This window comes from Anas platyrhynchos, chromosome 2 (assembly GCF_047663525.1).
Source record: "Anas platyrhynchos isolate ZD024472 breed Pekin duck chromosome 2, IASCAAS_PekinDuck_T2T, whole genome shotgun sequence".
NCBI classification, from domain to species: domain Eukaryota; kingdom Metazoa; phylum Chordata; class Aves; order Anseriformes; family Anatidae; genus Anas; species Anas platyrhynchos.
The window spans coordinates 8,964,047-8,985,283 of record NC_092588.1 but is presented as its reverse complement, the minus strand read 5'-3'; the positions used below and the strand labels follow the sequence as shown (position 1 = coordinate 8,985,283).

At 39.0% G+C, this 21,237-nt stretch overlaps 1 long non-coding RNA gene across 1 annotated transcript; it reads right to left on the bottom strand.

Moving 5' to 3' along the window:
• Positions 1 to 16,080: 16,080 nt before the first annotated feature.
• LOC119716162 (uncharacterized) lies at positions 16,081 to 20,565 on the bottom strand. The gene is made up of 2 exons (XR_005263933.2): positions 20,393 to 20,565; positions 16,081 to 18,347 (listed from the first exon to the last, which is right to left on the bottom strand). It is a non-coding gene; the product is annotated as an uncharacterized lncRNA (long non-coding RNA).
• Positions 20,566 to 21,237: the final 672 nt, after the last annotated feature.

Below are 21,237 nucleotides of genomic sequence, written 5' to 3'. Positions count from 1 at the left end.
AAACAGAGAGGACTTTGAAGCATGAAATTGTAGCAGGGCTGTACACTAACTTGGCTGCTCATACATCATGTTTCTGAACACATTACAGCAGAGCAATGGAAGGTGAACCAGGACTACAGCCATTCTAGCTCTCTCCTTCCTATTTCCACTTCTGGTAAAAGAGTATATAATATTATAAATACTAAAAATTTTGCTATTGAATTCAGAGATTTCTCAGCCAGGTTGATCTATGTTGAAAAATTGGCTAGTATGAGCTTAGAATACAGATGCATGTAATCTTGGTTGGAAGTCTAGGGAAAAAGTACTTAAGTTCAACAGAATTTTGCCTTAATTAATCTAACATCTTTCTGCCCCAAAGCTGAAGGTGAAATGCCTAGAGTAACTCATGCAACTATAAAAATACATCCTGAATTCAAAGCACCATTTCCCTTTCTTTCATTTTGTTCTGGAAATACCATAGCTCTAGGTAACTTGTCAGAAAACAGTAATTAGGATGGGAAAACCAAGGCACAGCAAGTTTCTCAGTCAACCCAAAACTAAACAGCAACTGGCTGATAGAATAAAATAAAACCAAACAAAACAAACAAAAAAATCAAGATCTCATCTCCCCATCCTCTGCTATATCCACTATGAAATGATCCTATTCCCTAAATATCTTCATGTCTGCATTCTCCATGGGAAGCCATTGAAACTTTAATAGTTCTCCAGCTATTTTCCAACTTTTTTTTTTTTCTTTTTCTTTTTTTTTAATGCTTATCAGTCTTTGTGAAATTGTTTTGAACCATCAGAGAAGTCTTATTTGTATAGGAAGATTCTATAGCAAGAAGGAACTTTCCTTCAGAATAAGATCAGCGCTCAACATGCTGGTGTGTCCTTTGCTGCAATTGGTGCGACAGTGCGGCATAGAAGAGTATTTGTAATGCAACCTTTCCTATTAGCGACTGACCTTTCTTCCTGATCAGGCCCAGTGCTTTTTAGCCTTTATACCAAGTGTGGAAAAGAAAAGAAGAATCCTCAAATGCCTTTTCAAACAGAGAGTTGGAAACTAGCAAAGAACTCATTGATGATGAAGATCTAAAAATATGTTGCAGCAAAGAAGCTGGCATACTATAACGTAAATTTCAGTAGGAAATCCAGTGTAGGAAGAGTGGAGAATGGTAAAGAGAAAAAAAATTGATGTTTTAACAAGAAAAATGAAAAGTTTGGAAAAAAAATAAAGAGGGAAAAGAACCTCAGATATGAAAAACAACATGTGGAAGACCAGGTATAGAAAGTAGCTGAATTAAATTAATATTTTACAATAAAATACACTTTCTCTTGGCCAGAAAGCTGGTCATAACTTATTGTCAGATAACTCAGTGCTGGTGCTATTCTTTAGCATGCACCTCACCTGTGTCTTTGAAAGTCTGACCCAGCAAGAATAGGATGCTGAGATTAAGATTAGAGACAAGCATTCCAGCATGTTTTCAGTAAAGAAATCTGCCTAATAGCTTGGATCATGCCCACATTCAATTTATGCAAGATTCATTGGAGTTCAGCATTCGGTCCTTAGGCAAAAGAAAACAAAACAAAACACAGTTCCAGAAGCTTGGCATAACAGTAGAGGTGTAATATAGCAATACTTTATAGTACAGCTTCTTTGCAATGATTTATGTGAACAAAGTCTAATCTAGCATACTGTCTCAAACCCTGCCAGCTGCCCTGCTTGTGAAACATAAGATTTACCACAATGTCAGAAATAACATTTGTCAGCTCATTTATCCAGTCATGGACTACAACCAGTGCCAAATACTTCAGAATAAGATGAAATAAATCTTGCAGGAGACAGCTATATGATAATCTGCCTGAGTAATGTTCTTATTCTAAATCTTAATAGTTACTGTTTTTCTTGAGCTTTGTATCATGAGGTTTCATCTGCCTTTCTTCATCTTAGCTGTTTTCTTTACCCTAGCTATCCTTTGTCATATTATCTGAAAGAATATACTCTCCCTCCTTATCTCTGGTTAAATTATTCGTCTCGTCCACTTCCAGTGGAACTGTGTTGTATGTTGAAAATGTGTATTGTGGGGGAAAAAGGGAAAATAATGTGCAGCTTTTTGCCCCTGACACCTTTATAAGGGGGCATTTGGTTGGTTTCCAAATGTCACCTTTTCTCATGGTGTAAAAGAGGCTGCTGTGGTTTACTGTGTGGTGGGTGTCCTGTGCCCAAAGCTGGCCCTTAATAAAGGAGAGTAGGAACCTGACTCCATGTCTTATCAGTCCCAAGCAAGATATTTTCTTAAAGACTACTGAAATTTAAGGAACTGGATAAACTTTGTAGCTTAGCAACTCCCTGTGTCTAAAGACCTGCATCTGAGGCTCCAAGCCAGATCCAGCTCTCTATACAAACAGGAGAGATTCCCTATTTTACATAAACTCCTTATTTTACAGGGAGTTTATTATCTGGTTGGTCAAGACGGAAGTAGAGCTGGGGAAGGTAATGCAGCAGACAAACATTACGATCTAAGAGAAGTTTGGCAAAACACCTTGTTTGCATCACAGATGACCTTTTATTTTATCACTTGGCTGTCAGTTTTAACATTTTAGGGCAGGGTTTTGTTGGGGCAGGAATAAGTGAACAAAAAAATAAAAATGTGAAAGTAGTTGTAAAAGGCCGAGCAGAGGAAATGGCTATGGGGCAAGCAATTTAACATGTCTGTTAAGTGGGAAGAAAGAGGACAGAGGGAAAGCAACATACACAGCTGAGGTGAGGGTGTTCTGGTGAGACACTGGAGTTATTCGTTATCCTGTTTCTTCTGGCTCATCACAGTGACCTCTACATTTCCCAGCTTATTTGGCTGGGACTGTAAGGAATCATATTCTTCCCCTCTAAATTCTTGTTATTCTCATCTTGGAAGCAGGTGGGGGTAAATGTGAGGAGAGAAGGGTGGAAATAACCCCAGCTGGATCACGATTCCTCTTTCCCCTCATAGTCCATTACATTTCTGTGCCAGCTCTGCTGTGTATATGATGCTACAGCAGGTACTTTTATCAGTGTAAACTGGATCTTTACACCTTTTCCCCAAGGATCATAATGTCCCCCTAATTCTAAGATTCATCTCACTCTAACAATGTGAACCAAAATTGTTGCTTGATTGAAGGTTTTTTTTAACCTCCTCACTACGGCTTGGTGCCACAAACTCCTCTGACATTCTCTGTAATGACAGCTGATCTCTGATTCTCTCTCCCAAATGACTGTAGGCACTTAGAAGAAAACACTGGTTTTTATTTTCCCCAAGGAAAAGACAAAGGTTTATCTATGTGTTTAAAGGAACAGAGTTACCAATTACATTTTTTTTTTTTAATGAAGAAAATAGGCTTAATTATCTAACGCACAGCAGTACAATTCCTTAATTTCAGTGGTATCATGTATGTGGCACAGAGCTGAAAATAAAGGTCATATAAAAAGTACATGTAACTTGGTTTAACAGCACACTTTGGAATAATTTAAGCATAGCCTGATGATATGACTAATGTTCCATTCTGACAGCCTGCACTGGTGTCTCCCTTGACTTTGTCAAGTCATAGTGCTTGTGAAGCAAAACAGTGTGCTAAGCAATGAACAGTTCCTGAAAATAAACTTGGTCTCTGGGGCAGATCCCTTTAACTTTCTGCACCTCTTCTTTCAGGCCCTTTGCCTACTATGACATTAGCAGTCTTTTTGTTTGTTTGCTTGTTTTGTTTTGTTTTGTTTATTTTGACTATAAAAAATAAAATACTGAAAAAGAGCAGAGCCCTGAAATGTTTCAGTTTGGAAACTTTTCCAGGGTATTTCACGGGTAGCATAGCTTACATATTTCCATACCTCCTTTCTGTATATTAACAGGTTATCTTATATCTTGAATGATGGATCATAGGGTCTTTATCAAAAAATCAGACAGCATATCCTGGGTGTTCTCAGCTTCGGTGAATTGAAGTGGTTTGGCAAATAAAGGTGACATGATGCAACTGAATTACAGTTATCATGAAGTACTCTGACAACATTTAGAAATAAAGAAGTTTCAATTATTGCATCTTTTGACACTTTTTATGCTCCAGTTTTGAAGAAGATACCTCCTCCCTCTAAATGGGTTGTTGAAAATCCAGTTTTCCATTAGCTCTTTTTCTGCTTAAATGCAACACTTTCAACCTTGCTACACCATTTCACAAAAACTAGATTTCCAGTCTCAGCTACTGCCCTACAAATAAAGACACAGTCCTAATATGAAAGATAGGTCCATGAAAATGCACTGCTGATTCTGGAGGCATCCAAGCTTACTGCTTTAGTCTCTTCTCTTCTCTTCTCTTCTCTTCTCTTCTCTTCTCTTCTCTTCTCTTCTCTTCTCTTCTCTTCTCTTCTCTTCTCTTCTCTTCTCTTCTCTTCTCTTCTCTTCTCTTCTCTCTCCTCTCCTCTCCTCTCCTCTCCTCTCCTCTCCTCTCCTCTCCTCTCCTCTCCTCTCCTCTCCTCTCCTCTCCTCTCCTCTCCTCTCCTCTCCTCTCCTCTCCTCTCCTCTCCTCTCCTCTCCTCTCCTCTCCTCTCCTCTCCTCTCCTCTCCTCTCCTCTCCTCTCCTCTCCTCTCCTCTCCTCTCCTCTCCTCTCCTCTCCTCTCCTCTCCTCTCCTCTCCTCTCCTCTCCTCTCTTCCTCTTTTTCTTTTCCTCTTATTTTATTTTATTATTTCTTCTTTTCTTTTTTTTTTCTTTTATTTTTTTTCTCCTTTTTAATTTTTTTTTTCTTCTATTCTTCTTTGATAAACAGCTACTGTGTTTCTATGTTATGCTGTCATTTTCATGGATGATTCTGAACATAGGAAAGCAAAATATTTGTAAGCTAGGGATCAACTGCTATGACAAGAATAATGATTTCAGTAACAGTACAGGCTGTGCAAAATCACACATGTGGCTTTGAAACTGTGGAAAGATTTCCAAGAAATGAAAATGGACATTACAAATATAGGGCTGACATAGCATTCAGTCAGCATTCATACTGAAGCAAGCAGACACTCATATTGGATGAGAACTATATTTTATTACAGAGTCACTTACCTGCCCTAACATGAGCTTCACTGAATGGAGTCTGTATAGGCCATGTTAGTGTCTGTATAGATTGTGTTAGTCAAAAGGTGAGATATCAAAAGGAGGAATTCATGTATATGTGATGTCGCTCCTTAATTTTTGTATTTACAGTAAATCTTCTTTTTGCTCATTACTTGGTTTCCTCCACATAGCTTTCTACATGACAAGTTTGATAGGGAGTGGCAGTTAGAAAGAGACATTTCTTCTCAGAAAGAGCATTCAGGCGTTGGAATGGGTTGCCTAGAGAGGGGATGGAGTCACCGCCCCTGGGGTTGTTCAAGGCAATGGTGCTTAGGGACATGGTTTAGTGGGTGACATTGGTGGTAGGGGATGGTTGGACCAGATGATCTTTGAGGTCTTTTCCAACTTCAACAATTCTATGATTCTATATCTCACTGGTTTTATGTTTCACTGAGCAGAAGTTTTGTTTTCTCTGCAGCACTAGCTTGTCACTTCTCAGCTCTGTACAAAAAGTCTTACCCTCTGTCAGCATGTACTCCTGGGCAGAGCTGTTTTGTCAGACCAGTCATTCAAAAATACACAAACTGAATATGAGTTTATATTAAAGATACTGATATTTGGGATACACTGATTCATTTGGGACTTGTGTTATTCTGAGTAGTTAAATCATGGTTCTGATTTTTTCTATGCAGTTTCAAAGGCACACATAAAATATTGCATGGTCTACAATAAAAGCTAAAGGTATGTTTAGTATAAGACTAAAAGGCAGGACAAGACTAAAAGGCAACACTTTTCCATGGTGTTTCATCTACCTATCTGCACCTTGGAGAGAGATGTCTTGCAAATTTCTTTCAAAAAGTCTTCCAAATTTGATTTGAAGATGTCAGAACATGATATCATGGATGGATCTTTGCCACTAATGAGGAAGGACTAACGTTGAAGAAAGTTAAAAGTGACGTTCCTAGATATCTGTGCTGGCTTACCCATCAAGTCATGTGTTAAGTGACCAACATGAAAGTATGGCTGAGAATAGAAAGAAGATTGCTTTGATAATTTGTAATCCAGTAACCTTTAATTCCCTCCATTATGCCAGTTAGTAGTTCCAAGATAATAACTGCAGAATTTCACAGATATTAGTTTTAGCCTACACTGTCTCTGGACAGAGAGTGCACAGAAGGTGAAAACAGGCTTTGTTTGCATGTGGTTACCCACCACATAGCTGGCAGGCTGCATATTCTCTGCCCATCCATGTCTTTGTCAGCATGAAGAAGGGTTTCACTACATTGTACTGCAAGTATTGTAGGTCACTGGGGAGTGGTTTACTGCAGCTGACACCAGCTGCTCTGGCTAAGTTCATGGCAGCAGTGTCTTCTACAGCTGGGGCTCAAACCATGCCAAGGAGCATGTATGAACCTGGTGCTTTGAGATCAATGGTGTCACTGTGCTACCCTGAATACTAGGCAGTTCCTTCCGCAGGCCTGTTGACTTGGCTTTTAACAGCCATGGCTTGTTCAAAGGCAACCTCATACCTCATTGCACCCTCTCAACTTACTGCCTCAGCAGCTGTGGCTTGGTAGTAGAGGTAGGGTCCTCAATGGCAGAGTAAAATGTGAGCCCAGCTTCCTTACTGCAGTCACACTTGAATGCTTTTTTTTTTTTTTTTTTTTTTTTCCAGGGAGCCCTAGCTATTCTTTTTCTGGAAAATTTTCATAGTTGTTTTCTATAATTTGAAATTATACATATGAAGGTTCAAGAAATAAAGCTTGTATTTCCTCGATATAATTCAATGCTTTCCTCCATAGTCCTTTTGGCTTGGACCTGCAGGTTCTGGCATCCTGGCTCCTTTAAATTCTGTTTGCAGAAATCATGACACTTCTGGTGACACCTCTATCATTTCATAAGCAACTCTACCTTTGGCTGACTTCACAACATTGTCAGCTCTTTTCTGTCCAGGATTTTATTACATCAAGGAAAACTCAGTAACTATGTGCTGTCAGAGTTACAGCAAATGAATCCAAAGGAAATGCTGATTTCTTGGACATGAAAGTATCTGAAGGAGAACCAGTATAAGAGCTTACCATTTGGGGATATGTCTGGGGATGAAACATTGCTATCTGATACTTTATTCAGTTTTATTATCTCTGCCATATTGGCCAAGGATGGTAAAGCACATATGATCTGGCTGAGTGCCCAGAATTGGGTAAGAATTGGCAAGAGGTTAACAAAAATAATAATACAAAAAAGCCTGAGTGTCATCCATCCTGATCAAGTCACTGCAGTCCTTACTGGTGATAAATCATGTAATCATTTTGGTCGTTTTCTTTTTTCATGGAGATCTAGATGATATTTCTTGTAAGAAACAAACTGGTCTCAGACAAATGACTGTGATCTCCAGCTTCAATATCCTTTTTTTTTTTTTTTTCCTATTTAGGGTTCACTTACTATACTGTTGGCTTGACAGTTCCTTACAGCACCACAGGGCCACTAACAACCTTGCCTCTCCTGCACACTCAATTCACAACATTGGTCACAGGTGTAGCCTGTTCCAAATATTCCTGTTTACAGCAAAGCATAGGTTGCTATATATATATATTCTCTTAAATGTGTCCACTCTATGGAATAATCTCTGGCTGAGAGGCCAGCTACTACAGAGTGTTTGTAGAACCTGGTTGGGGCTGGTCCTCTAGGGTGAAGACCTCCTTTAAGATCTTCATCCAATAACCCTTAGAACAGCTCCAGGATCCACAGGTCCCCATTGCCCTAAGCCACAACTTTTACTTGTTATAGTATTGTGGGGTTTTGTTGTTGTTTGATTTTGTCTTGTTTTGTGTTTTTTGTTTGTTAGTTTTCAATTGAGTGTCAAAAATAATGTAGGGCTTGTGATAAATCCTGTAAGAATGATGTATTTATAGGATAAAACCAAATGTTGTCTCTTTCTTTGCCCTGGAGTGTGGCATGAGAACATGTAATGATCCCGGAAGGTGGAAAAACTACTGGAATAATGCTGGATGATTAGTTCAGTGAGGTAAATCCTAGTCTCATCCTCACTACACATTAAGAAATATTGCTTGTGAGAAGTATTCTTAAGGACTACACAAGCATGTTTTGTTTCAGAAAGGTTCTGTTGGCTCACTATAAAGGAGAGCCTATTAGCAATTATTAAATGTAGATGCTCAGGACAGAACCTGAGAGTTATGCTATTTGACACCTTCTAAATCCCTGGCACAGTAGATCTCTTCACTGAGCATAATAACAGTGGAGAACTTGCATATGACCCAAAGTCCAGTATTTCCATCCGTGTCTTGTTTAGGTGAGAAGAGATGGAACTGGAGAGACAAAGGAAGCATCCATGGCACTGGCTTGCAGCTTGGACAAGGGTGATTATTATAAGTCATGGATTTGCTTTTGTACCAATAGCAAAGATAAAATAAATCCAAGTTAAAACTGGAAGAGAAGTTCCAAAGTTCAAAAAAATTTTGACTTGTTTGAGGAGAAATCGCAAATATGGCCCTTCAATTTTGTATTTTATGCAATTCTAATGATATCCCAGTACAGGGACTGTTAGGAAAAATGAACAGAAATTCAGAAAGCAGGGAGGTGGACAGACATTAAAATAAATTCAAACAGAGAGATCATGTCCTGGCTCAGTGGTCACACACTATGGTGTTTTCATGTGTAACTAGTATCCCTACAGACAGATTTAGTGTATTATCCAACCATAACCAGCAAGTGTAGCACCTCATTTGGGAATTTAAAACTATTCTCTAATTGACCTCAGAAAAATGTGCCAAATTTCCAATTTCATTTTGTGTGGCTGAAGTTTGTAGTCATTATTTTTTCTTATTTTTTCTCTACTAGTCAAAAGAGCTCTATTTTACCCTCATTAACACACTTTGTAATCAATTCATCTCAGCCTGATAAGCGGAATAGATTCAGTTCTTCAGACCATCCATAGGAATGCATGTACTTCGGACCTCTAACTATTTCTGTAACATTTTTGTAACTATTTCAGTTTTTCCCAGTCTAGATACCACATCTGGATACTCTTGGAGAGTGTTCTTCTCTTGGAATAACCTGTGAGATATATGGAAATCATAAATAAACAAACAAATGAAAGAATGGTCTCTTCCTCCTCTGTCACTATCTGTTTAAAAGCCTACTATCTATTCATCCAGTTTGGAGATACTGCTGAGCAACTTCTACATTACAATGCCTAAATCCTTGTCAGAAGCAGTGACTTTTCAGGACATAATTCCACCCTCTTATGCTCTGACTTTCATTCCTCTTCCTAGGTTGACATTTGACTGTAGTGAGTTTTCTTTTTGTCTGTTTGGATGGGTGCAGGTTAGCGAGGAATACAGATTGCTCTCTATGACAGCCTCAGCCTCACTCTTATGCATCATTCAAGCAAGCTTTAGGGCACCTGCAAACTATGCTGTGATTTTAAAAGACAGAGTTAACAATAGCAAGAGGAATTATGCAGGTGCAGGAGCAAGTGGGAAGGGCAAGGAAACATATCATTCCTTCTTTCTGCTTCATTAGAGAGTGTAGGTCTATGCTTGACGGAGAGTTGTGAAAAACTGAAGCATAGCAGTCACCTCAGGTTCCTTCATAGCTGTCCCCAGATTAATACCAACTTCCATTCAGAAATCATTCTTCTGCTTCTTTTTCCCTCTCCAGGCTTCTGCAGTGTTTTGCAAAAACCCACTTATTAGCACAAAAATAAAGTACTGTGTTAGTTACAATACCAGCTGGTGTGGTTCACAGGAAAAGGAAAAAAATCCATGGGTGAAACTAGAATTTTTAAATTTACAGTAGGGATGGAAAATCTTTGACAGATTCAGATTTTGTAATGGCAGGAGAAAGTATTCATTAGAAAGGTTATAAGGCACTGCTGGGATGCATCTTTATGAGGATAATTGAGTTAAAACAATGTCTTTCATTGATTCTATGCAAAATACATAAATAAATAAGGAAAAGCAAAGGTCATTTATGTCAAATTGGGAACTCTTCCATTTTCATATTTTTATTTTTTTCTTGGGAAAAATCCTGCAGTTTATTGTTGTCTTCTCATGCTGTCACAATTGTATTCTAATGGCTTTTGAGGTTTACCGCACTGCAGTACGACTTTTCCTGCCTACGTGTGTTCAGCAACAACCACAAAACAGCCCCCACCTGCAGCAAAAACACTCTTCCAACAAACTTGATGCTTTTATTTACAGTGGAGTTTCATTCCAAGCAAGCAAGCTAATAGGACTGAATCTAATTTTCTCACATCACTTGGAGAGAATAATGCTCCAGTGCCCCCAATTTGAGGAAAACACGTTTGAAAGATTTTTTAGAAGAGATCAACCCACATACTTAAATAGTACAATTGAATAATGAAATAGTTATGTCAGTTCAGCTACACACAAATAAGTGATAAGCTTTGGAGACAGATGCTAGGCTCACAGAAGTGCATTAACAAATACAAATTCTTTTCTACGTAGATCAAAGTTTGCTTACATGGATTTATGGTAGATCTTCAATGTTTCTCTAGGGATCTTTGCTTTCAAGAGAGAGGAAAGAAAAAGGGAAAGGAAATCTCTTTAGCACTCCTGTTTTTCTTTTATGCACACACTTCCAAATCTTTTCTTTGCTTTATGACAGTAGTTATTTGTGTCACTGACATCAACTCCAGCTGGCCCAGAGTACCAAAACCAGAATAATTTTTCTTATAAGACTTCTTACCTTCACCAGGCTGGAATACAGAGCACTACATCACAATGTCAATAATTAACCTTGGCCAGGTAATATCCTTAGGCCAGTTAGGCTGTGACATTATTGTTATAATGGTTTGGAAGTTACTGACATAACCTGAAGAGCTCACACAACAAAAGAGCTGTGGGCCTTAAGAGGTTTTTAATATATATATATTTTTTTTTGTTTGTTTGGTTGGTTTGATTTTTGGCCAGCTATACTAGCTGGGCTAGAGAAAGATACCATGTTTTGCTTAAAATCTTGGCTATTTGACAGCTGGTTTTTAATGAAAGAACAGTGCTATCCATGATTACCTTCTAGTGAATTTGTGCTATTTTTTTGAATAGCTATGATTGTTGCCAGTCTTTCATCCAAGGTTTATATGAGAGAACTGTTCTTTGTTACACTGATTTAAAACCAAAAACAACAACAAAAAAGGAAGTTTTGAAAGGTAACGCTAACTGAAGTTTATAATTAGGCTGGTCCAAAAGTTACTTAGAAGATATGTTTTGTGTGGACTAGAACCACTAGGGAACACGCACAGAAGTTAATAAACTTACAAATAATCTACTTGAAAGCATGTCTAGTTAGGTTCAGTGCTGTCTGTTAAAATTCTCTTTATTTTCCCTCAAAGTTTTCTCCTTGCAATAAATATTTTTGCAAAAGTTGAATTCTATTTGCTTGCATCTAGCAGGCAGAAAAGGGAAATAAAAAAGAAGCAGTAAGAATGCTAATTCGGGTTGTATTTTGGAAATAACTTAAGCTATTGACCTGCAGTTTGGAAAAAGTTTGAGAGAAGTGCATTTCTGTGTTTCTGAGCTTGAAATGGGGTTAAAAATTATTTTAATATTAAATCTTCAATTTTGCTCCACATTTTCTATGTGACCTTGGAAAGCTGCTTCAGGATATAGAAGGTGAATGGGCAATGAGTCTTGATTTACACCAATATCAGAAAGACCAGCCTTAACTTTACTAAATGACATCTGATAGGAGAATCCAGCTGAGGTCCTTGACCTCTCTGCAAAATGATCCTGATCTTGTAAAGCAACTGTGAGTTTTTTTGTTTTTGTTTTTTTGTTTTGTTTTTTAAAAGTAGCTAAAGAAAACTGTTAATTTCTTTGAAAAAATTGGGAGAATCTACCTATAAGAAGTATTACTTACTTGCTATAAGTATAAAACATGGGAACACAGGATGCTTTTTTGGTACCAGATCAGTCAGATGATGCTCAAGGAACAAGTCAGCCAGAAATAACATCACACTCCAGTAAATAACAACTAACACTGCAAAATAAATACCCATAAATAAATATGCATACCTACAGATGTAAGGTGCTGCAAGGTCCATGAAGCATTCAAAAGTGGCTAGTTAGGTGATGTATCTTGAATATTAATTACTACACCATTACTAATAATACTAATATACTCACTTCTAGGCTGAGTTCACCATCTTGGACACTACTCATTAACAGTTGATTAGAAAACTCACTGATCTCAGTTTGCTCATATATCTTTTTTTTTTTTTTTTTTTTTTTTCTGATTCGAGGTCATCCTATTTTTATTTTTTTTACTCAGGCCATTAAGATTATACCAATATAAGTATCTTTTCAAATTCTTCTGGTCATGTCATCCTTGTATTATGTGTTTGGACAATATCAATAAGTGAAGCAATAATAATAATGTTTGATGTAGAGAGGTATTTCTGTCTGGAACTGTCTAAAAGTTTGTGGATAGCCTCTGACATTTCAAAGAGCTATTCTTTTATGTTAGTGAGAGAACATGCTCTACTGCACTGTAGAGGGTATTGCGCCCTTTCTGTTCATCATCCAGAAAGTCTATTTTTTCTATTTAATTCAACCACACTGAAATTCTAGGAAGGTTTGAAAGGAATTATTTGGGGGCATTTTTCACCCCCCATTTATCCTCATAATCTTTGTGGCATTTGTTTCAAAAGTAAGTACCTACTGATTTCCTGGGAGTTTGAAAGGATTAACAGTCAGGTGAAAAGAAGTTTGGCAGAAGTTACCTTTCTGTCTCTACTGCAATGTTTGTGTGCTTGGCTATTTTGTATCCAGTGCTTACCTTCAAGGCTACTCTTTTCAATCATTAGGAAGGAAAAATAATATAACAGATTTCTCTTAATAACAGAACAGGAACATATATCAAGTTCTTTAATTTTTGAGTGTCATTGTCAATAATGAGAAATATATTTCAAGATAACAAAATTTTTTTCAGAGTTAAGAAAAAAAAAGGCAATTAAAAGCATAGGCTGATTCTTAACATTTTGAGCTGATTCCTTTCTCTCCATATGAATAAGGATTAAAAATGCAAACAAGAACTATGGAAGTTGGCCATTAGCAACAACAACAGCAGCTGCCTCAACGCAAGTGAATTCTTCAGGCCAAGTCAATGGAGCATGACTTTCTCTGTTTGAGTATATTTATGAAAGGAAAGTTTCTTCAAAGCTAAACAAAAAAAGGAAGAAGGTCTTGAAATTAACTTGAGCAAGCTGTGAAACTAGAGGGTGAGAGCCAAGATTTAAAACATCATGTATCCAAGGAAAAATGTAATTTGGGGAGTTCTGCCATCTGGGGTGAAATCCTTCAGCTGCTTTCTTATTGACCCTCATCAGGAACTGGAGTGACGGATAGATCCATCACCTGCTGGTTACAGGCTCAGCTGTAGTGGTGGAACACTGACCTCACACACCAGTGAGTGCCATCCAGGCAATCACAGGCAAATATGTAAGAGCTGCTTTTGAATAAAGTGGCTCACCAGATTTAATGTGTTCATTTATGCAGGCTATAAGGCACGTGACACTCTGCATCTTATCAAAGCAAATACAAGAACTGGAAGAAAAAAAAAGAAAGGCCCAAAGCATTCAAGATATCAAAGTGTGAAGGGGAGAGCTGATAAAGGGCATGACTGCAGTTACACAGTTCTGATTCAACTGAAAACAGTCTTTTCCCCATCCTCCTATGTCACTATATAACTTAATTTCCTTTACAACTCCTTTAACACCTCCTTCCTTTGACCACAGCAGCAGACCTATTAATTCTGATTCTCCCAGCCTACAACAGCTTTCAGCTGAGGGGATTTCCTCAACGTGACATGATTTTCTGTTTAGGAATACTTTATAGATCTCTCTTCCACACTTCTCTAGTTCTCTTGTTTTGGCAAAGAGTTCCACAGATCTGTTGCCTCCAACTCAAAGAAATTTGTTTATTTTGAATGAATTGTTTTTGTTTCAGTTGAAATTAAATCTAATTCTGTTTATGTATTCAAAAGCTCATGACTATACCTAAGTTCTGCTATGTGGCTTTCCTAATGCAGGATTCCACAGATCAACTTTCAAAAGTTGCTCGTTGTATTTGGAACCTAAAACAAATCATTTTGCAGTGGAATTAAATACTTATATCTCTTTAGATCCAAACAGCACAGCTTAACAAGTTAGCTGAGCCTCAAAGTATAGTTATGGAAAAGCTGCGTAGCAGAACACTCATTCCTTTTCTCATCTGCATTCACAACAGGGCATACCAACACAGTTCTCTTGAAGACATGTGCATCTCAGTTTGTATTCATTGTCTATATTCCTTTTGTTTCAGTTACTGGCTGCATGTAAGAGAATGCACAGAGCTAGTGCCAGGCTTCTCAGCCTAGGGATTCACTGCATTTTGGATCCCTTATTAATAGGTGAAATTAAAATAACTCTTCTTGGACTATGACCTGGGATTAAGGAGAGACCTGGGAAGGCTAAGTTTGGCCTTGGCCATAGTTAATGCTGGCAGGGCTGGGGTAAGAAGCAGGTGGAAACTGCTGCTCAGAGTTCAGTACCACATACATGGAAGCAAGTGCAGTAGCAAAAGCTTTCAGACTGTCTGTGGTGAGAGGACATATTTCTTGCTTGAATAAACCATTCCTTACATGTGTACTGGAGGTGGAGCTACAAACAGCCTTTCATGAATATACTTCCTTCTCCTCACTACATGTATTTGCTGCCCTTTATATCTGTCTGCTTAGCCTGCAGCCACTCCCTTTCTCTCTATGGTGTTATGGAGGAGGGTCATACTGAAAAAATTCCTCTCTTCAGTACTAATAAAAACCTTAAATACTTAGTTAATAAATTGAACTAATGTGGAGTGTCAGGACGGTAAAATGCATGTGGAATTCCTGAATGAAAACTTTCTTCCTCTCACAGCCAGTGAGGAGAGCAACTGCGCAGATGGATGATCAGTTCTTACAACTTAAAAATTATGTGGTTTAATACAGAACAGCTTGAAGCAGCTTGAAGAATCTTTTATCTGACACATAGCAATTTGAAGAAAGATCACTTTACCTAAATTATTTGCTCCTCAAACCCAAGAAGAACCTCCAGCCCAGTTGTGAAAAGAGGGTGAAATTTGTCCAGTATATCCATACCCCTTAAAACCATCAAGACATTGTTTAATTTAATATGGTGCTATCTTTCACACTGTGAAACTCTGGAGGGGTTATTAAGTACTCTTAAAAAAAAGGGGGGGGGGGAGGGCTAGAAAGAAAGAAGAGCTCAGGCTTTGATCCTGCTTGCTTCCATTGGATTTCATAGCAAAAAATCTTGGTCTGTTCTCCATGATGAAAACTCATTAGTTTCTCTACCAACATCACCATCCTTCTTATTAGATTTACAGACTGTTGGAATTTTGGGAATCCTCTAAAAAAAATGTAACATTTCCAGCTTAGAAATGGGTGACTGCTGGAAAAGACTCATCATTAAGACACAGTTACACACTGAGAAACATCTGTCTATGACGAACCGTAATTATATCACTAATTACTCTGATGTCAGCTGAGACCAGGGAACATTGCAGGGATAAAACTGCTTTCACACCAGGCAGTCTACTAGCAGTGGTGTGCTCTGTGCCAATGGAAATGAAGAGGTAAAAAGGAAAACAAAGACATCTCGAAGTGACATACTGGCATCACTGGTCTCCTAATCTTTCCTAATAATTTCTCCACTTTGAATTAATTGACTTTGAATATGCTTTTCGTTCTTGTTTACCAGCTTTATAATTACTTTATTAACATTTATCAATATTGATGTTAATTAATTATTGATATTTATTAATTTAGCATGTATATTCTCAGTGGAAAATTACAGTAGGTCAACATTCCACTTGAACATATATAAAAAAAACCAACACTGTGAATGGAATAGCAAGCCCAAAGAAGTGCATGTTGGAAAGCAACTGCTTAGAAGGTATATAGCACAAAATCATGAAATGCATTAATTGTTCATTTGTTACAGAATTCACTCACATAGCAATTCCTTTGATTGAATTTTGACTTCAGTGGGGTTCCCATAGTAATCCCAATGGTTTTCCTGTAGTAATCCAATACTGTTCAAATTTCTAATATTGCAATGAGCTATTAATGAACAATTTACTAATTATTGTTTCCTCTGCAAAATTGTACACGTTTTTGAGGGAAAAAAAAAAAAAAGCTGTTTATGAGTTATAAATAATTCTCCCAATTGTGTTTTAGAGGCTCTAAGACATGAGCCTTATTGGTAATTGCTCTTTTTTCTTTCACATTTTCTTGTGCTTCAGTTATATACAGCCTTCAGTTCCATTCCTTAAATTCTTGAGTCATGCCTCTATTACCCCATACCAGCTCCAGACACTGACAGTGACTGTGTATGAATTTAGTGCTCTCTGAGAGGCTTTTCCCTGACAGCCTGGAAAAACAAACTCCTTTTTATACATATGGCTAAGCATGGAATGGAAGTGATACTACAAGCTCTCTGAACAGTCCAGCAATAGGTGAGAAGGTACATCCTTAATTTACAGTGCCTTTTCCTAAATATCTTTGATGACTCTTCCAAGGTGTATAATTTTTATAAGTTTTGTTATGGTCATTGGGAGGTAATCAACATTAACTGTTATTTCAGTCCTAAATGGTTTTTATTCTCCATCAGTATGGGCTGAAGTGTATCCACGAGCTTCATTTTGTTTTACCCACTGGTGGTAAATGTTGTAGGTAAAGCAGATGCTTTATAGATTTGATTCTGTGAGAAGTGAATCAGTGTAGCCCATTTTCAACAAATTACTTCAGCATACAAAACGTTGTTGTGCTTACGCACATGGTAACTGGAAAGACTGAAATCCTCATCCAAATAATCTTCCTATTTATTCCCTTCTGTAGTCAACCTTTTAAGTATGATAAAAGATTCAATGTAACCTCAAGGTATATGCACAGATATCCTCTTTCTCCTTCTCCCTAGTGACTTAATTTATTTGTTAAATTATAGTAAACTGCAAACCATAGAGAGCTCTCTGTGCAATGAGAAGGGGGTGAACAAAGCCAGGAGACCCTTCAAGATAGCCTCAAGAAACCTGTGATGATATATTTGAGCAACAGATAGGACTTGTCTAGATGGAGCTTCGATCTTTGAAGTTGTGACCCCATGACATTCCTATGCCTCTCAACCACATGTTTCTTCTTTTAAATCCTGGCATGTTTCCTGTCAAAACCTTTCTCCTCTCATACTCTCTTCCCTAAAACAAAACCCCACAATTGATTTTGCATAACCACCTAGAGAGCAATCAATAGTTCCTGAAATTTAATGCAGCACTTTGTTAAGCTTGCAAATGGAATAATGATTCTGTGGGGCCAAATGCTGGGCCCAGAGCTGCTTTGCCCCTTTCAGAAATGGGCAGAGAAGGTTTCCCTTGCATGTTAATGTGTTGTGTTGCAACAGGGGTCAATAGCTTCAGGCTTTATGTTGATTAGTATTTAAAGGAATGTTGTTGGAAAGTATTAGTAGAGGCATTTTAACCCTACAGACAATTGAGGAAACTAAAACACCTATTTGCTGGACAGCTTTCTCTATAAATACGCTAATGCCAGTAAGAAGCACATTATTCCTGGTCCCTGTGGTGCTTTAAAATGCACTCATTAATATAGTCTAATTTACATTTAATTCTAGGAGAGATATGCCCTGTTGCCACTGCTCACCCCAGCAAACCCCCAACTGCCTAGCAAGCTATGTGAGGCAGAGTGAGGTTTCATCATCTCAGAAGTCCTACTCAAAAGACAGTTCATTGCAAAACACAGTCTCCCCTCTGCAAGATGCTGCAGGGCCAGCTGCAGTGATGAGAATCCTGAGGTTGTGGAAGATTTGGGCTGACAGGTAGCTGGGGGAGAGGTGCTGGCAAGCCTAAAGATGGCACAGAGGTTGAAGCAGAGATTGAATCAGAAAAATAAATGTGGCAGATCTGAAGCAAGCTTCCCATGATTTATATTGAAGGTGTCTCTCATTGTGAAGCATCCAGCCGCTCTTCATGTGCATGCCACACTCCTTCCTTGCATGCTCTGTTTAGCAATGAAGTCACTGACCTTTTTGTTGTCCTCATGATGCTTGCAAGGAATGAGCATAGGTTGTTTTCATCTCCCAAAATGTTGGCAGTCTTCTCAATATTAACTATTTGGGGTTCATATAATTTCTGTAAGTCCACCTCTGGAGTCAAGGAATCGATGAAAGGGAATAAAAGGTATCAGTAGTTGCAACTGCAAGGTTATTCTGAAACAAAATGAACAGAAGATCCAGCACAGGAGAGAGACCCAAAAGGGAAATGTCCTTCCTAAGGGCATACACAGCCTTCCCTATGAAAGTGCATAGTGGTTTTCTGACACCTAATGATTTATTCTTCAGAGTTTACACCATCTTGGAATTCTCTGTGGTCTAATGCTTCAACTCCTGAAAACACAGTCCATAAGATTAGTTTCAGGAGTTCCCAGTTCCCGCTTTTTTTTTTTTTTTTCTTTTCTCTCCTGATTTCTAGCTTTGGATTTGTCTATGGGGAGGCATCAACGAACAGAGGATGGATTTCTCAGCTATTTTAAAGGAGACATTATGGAGACAAACATCTATGATTAAAATAGATTATCTCTGTGAACTGAGAAAGAATGAAAGAATACAGGATAACAGTAAAAAAAAAAAAAAAAAAAGCTTTAAACATGCTACAGAGCTGCAATGCAAAGGTTAAAAAGATACACATTTCCATTGTGTAAGCTAGAGCTAGAAAAAAAAAAAAAAGTCGGAAAATATATGTCCCCAGCAGAAATCCAATTTTGGTTTTATCATTGCTTTTCCACCAGGAGGTGGGGCTGTTAAGCACTGAATTTATTTAGTACTGCACTAAAAAAGTGTAGGTAAAATGAGAACTGTCTTTCTCTTCCCTTTCCCTCTGAAACTCATTATGTACATGTGAGTAAAAAGCATGAACTTTCTAGATATTTTAAGAACCGATTTCATTTTCTCATGGAAAAAAAAAAAAAAAAAAAAAGGAAATACCTTTAGAATGATTTTGCAATGGTTTAAATGAACTGCCTCCAGTAGTGAATTAAGTACCAATAGCTAATTAAAACATACATTAATTTGGGAGACTGGAAAGCTCAGGAGGCTTATAATTATTACTATTCCCAAGTTTCTATTGAGTCTATTGCTAGGAGAGCTCTGCAATTCAGTTGTAAGGATTAAGTCACAAAAAGAAATCACAGGACCCTGTAATGTGGCTAATTGCATAATAAAAAGATAAACACATTTAAGGTCATTTGATTCTAATTCTGACAAGCTGCCAAGAGGGATGAAAGCAGTGTTTCTGCTGCTTTCTCAGAGCCTGAACTGAGGGAACTGCTTATTTCTGATGCTTCCACAGCTCCTCATTTCACCACCTTCAAAGGAGATGTTCTAGACCCCTTGAGACGGGAAGGTGCAGCCAAAGGAAGGAAATGTGTGTCATATGTGAAGCTGAACTCTACCGCAACAGCTCTCTGACTCCATCCCTGCCCTCCCACCCCCCCCAAAGGGAAATGAGGAGAGGAAGGGAAATGTGATGGAATGAAGGGCTCAAGGGTTGAGATAAGGACAGGGAGACCACTCAACACATATAATCACAGGAAAAAAAGATTCAACATGGGGAGATTAATATAATTTATTGCCTATCACTAGTAGGCTAGAGCACTGAGAAACTACAAGTAAGCTGAAAACACCTTCCCCCATCTGCCCTCTTCCACTTCCTCCCCCCAAGAGTGGCACAGGTGACTGGGGAATGGGGGCTGTGGTCAGTCCCTGATGCTTTGTCTCCACCACTCCCTCACAGTCCCTCTCTACCCCTGCTCCCTGTGGGGTCCCTCCCACAGGATGCCGTCCTTCCTGAAATGAGCCTGTGGGGGCTACCCACAGGCAGCAGCTCTTCAGGAACTGCTCCCACACGGCTCTGTCCCAAGGGGTCCATCCCCCAGGAGCAAACTGGTCTAGCACAGATCCCCCAGTGATGGGCGGCAGCTTCCCCCAGACCCCCTGCTCCTGCGTGGGCTCCTCTCCACAGGCTGCAGCTCCGGCCCGGGGCCTGCTCCTTCGGGGGCTCTCCATGGGCCACAGCCTCCTCCAGGCCACATCCACCTGCTCCACCGGGGACTCCTCCACAGGGGGGCTGCAGCATGGAGATCTGCTCCATGTGGGACCCGTGGGCTGCAGGGGGACAGCCTGCTCCACCAGGGACCCCTCCATAGGCTGCATGGGAACTGCTGCAGTGTGCCTGGAGCGCCTCCTGCTGCACTCACCTCTCTGAGTTGCTGTGGCACAGTTATTTTTTCCCCCCTTTCTTAAATCTGCTTTCACAGAGGCACAACCAATGTCACTCACTGGTTTAGCCCTGGCCAGCGGCAGGTTCCTTTTAGAGCCAGCTGGAGCTGACTCTTCTCTGATATGGGGCAGCTGCTGGGTTCTGCTCAAAGAGGCCACACCTGCAGCCTTCCTGCTACCAAATGTTGCCAAAATAAAGCATGGCACAGAAATAGGTGCAAACCTGAACCCTCTTATGACCTAACAGTTGAACCAGGGTGCCTCAATGCAGGCCCATTATTCTCTCTTCAGTGTCAGAATTGTTGGAGATCCACTCTTCTATTTCATAGAATACATGTGATGGGCATGTAATTACTGGGCACAAACCTGAATCTGGAAGCATTTTAGGGGAATCTTGTCACCATCATGCTATGTAGCAAGGTCTCACCTCAAACAGCAACAAATATGTATGGTTATCACACTGTGTTGATCTGCATCTACACTTGCAGAGAAAGCATTTCTGATGGACATGATCAGAGATGGTCAGTCCACACAAATACTATCTGTACAGCATGACCATGCAATGGATATTAATAGATGTTCGTTTAGGCATTCAAAGAGATCTTGACTGGCCATAGGGCTTACGTGGGTGCCATAAAACTTGCCACATCAGAGGTTATCCTAACCTGATCACATTCAAAGTCACGGTCAGGAGTTAACTAACTCGAAGAAGACCATCAAGACATCCACACTTACCAGAGAGGGTACAGTCACCAGGCAAGGGAAGTCAAGAATTATTTCCAGCCACTGCTGCTATTGAGTTCAGGAGTAATGACTGATCATT